Genomic DNA, 1,901 nt, shown 5'->3' with positions numbered 1-1,901 from the left:
TAGACACCCAGTTCGGTGGTCTAGTGGGTAAAGACTTATCAAGCAAACCCAAAGGCAGGTAGTCCCGATATACACGCTGCTCTGCAGAAGAAGGACAGGCAATGTCTTTCTTTGCAATTTACGGTAATGAGAACCCATTAGAGGATCAGTTATGAGTTCATTCAGACTGCATGGCGTATTGTTGTTGTTGTATACCATGAAGTTGGAACCAAGCCAAAGCTAAAAACCCAGTGGGCTTTTAAATGCAGTAAATCACATGGGAGGAGACTGCCTATCTTTCTCTTGTTGAGTAGCTGGTGGATTAGAACAACGTACCTTTGGAAGGGCATCACAATTCCTTACTATTAAGCTGCCAGAGTTCCCTGGATGACACATAGCCAGATATACGTTGTAGTTCGGTGCCATCAAGTCGACTGTGAACCATAATGACCTTATGTACATTATCTCTGAATCCTGAGACAGTCTCATTGTCTCTGACACACCTACCCCCATTATCTCAGTCACTGTGTCAATCTTCCTTCATCACCATTGCTTCTTAATGGTAAGTTGTTTCACTAAATTCTTCTGTGTCAGCCAATTCTTTGTGGTGTAGTGACTCAGTGTACTCCTTCCGTCTTTTTTTTTTAATGTATCTTGGGTCATTCAGTATTCTTGTCAATAGCATCCTTAAGGATTGCCACTTGAGGCTTGAATTTGTGCTTCAGCTCCTTTAGCTTAAGAAATACCAAGAGAGTTTGTCTCTTAATTTTCTGACTCCAGCTCTTTGCACATTTCTTTATAATACTTTGCTTTCTCTTCCCATTCTTCCCTTTGGAAACTTCTGTTCAGCTCTTTAACTTCCTGATTTCTTCCCTTTACTTTGGCTTCTTGACGGTTTAGTGCAACATTCAGAATTTCTTCTGACATCCATCTCAGTCTTTTCTTCTTCTCACTTTTGCTTTCTTCATGCATGATATTCTTGATATTCTCCCACAGCTCGTTTGTTCTCTATTCACTAGTGTTCAAAGCCTCAAACCACTTTTCTAAATAAAGATAAAGAATATTTCCCTCAGTCTTGGAAGTAATCCTACCACTAGATATATAAACCTATTCTCACCATTAGTTTTTCTTGATCTTGAACTTAGAAATGGAATTCTACAGCATGTACTTTTATGTTTGTCTCTGTTTCTTAGAACAGGTGAAATTCTTTCATGTTTTTGAGTGTGTCACTGATTTGATCTGATTATTTCTCTGAAGTAATAATCTATTGTATAAATATTCCATAATTCATGTATGTATTGTCTTAAAGGGAGCTTTAGTGGCCTAGTGGATATGGAGTTCTTATACTTTGTTTTGTTGTTTCTAGTTTTTCATTCTATAAGTTGATTTCAACTAATGTTTCTGAATATACAAGCATATTGTTTTTATTTTAAAAGCAAAACTAGGAATCTAGATTTTTGTGTAAAGATTCTAAATTGTTGCACCTTAGTTACTTTGTGGTAAAACACTCCAATTGAACAAACTTCAAAAAACCTTAAAATTTATTTTCTAACAGTTGTATAGGCTAAATGTACAAATCAGGGTTTTTTTCCTATTTAGACTTCATACATATAGGTAGTCTTTGCCATTCCTTGGTTCCTTTGTTTATAAATCTCTTCACATGGTGTTTATCATCTCTCCATCTATCAGTGTCTTTATGACTAATACACTCTTTTTAAATTAAGAAGTAATTATATTAAGAATTCAATCTATGTTGTCTAACCAACATAACAAAGAAATTAATTTTTCCAAGCAGGATTTATCCAAAGATATAATGATTAGACTTAACTATTAGTTTGAAGTTTGTCAATTGAGACACACCCAGAAATCACATATGAAATAGTCCTGGAAATGATCTTCTGAAAGATCATATTCTTGACATT

This window comes from Elephantulus edwardii, unplaced genomic scaffold, assembly GCF_000299155.1.
Source record: "Elephantulus edwardii isolate Elephantulus edwardi_28Jun2011 unplaced genomic scaffold, EleEdw1.0 scaffold00138, whole genome shotgun sequence".
Lineage (NCBI taxonomy): Eukaryota > Metazoa > Chordata > Mammalia > Macroscelidea > Macroscelididae > Elephantulus > Elephantulus edwardii.
Note: the sequence above shows the minus strand (reverse complement) of the source record.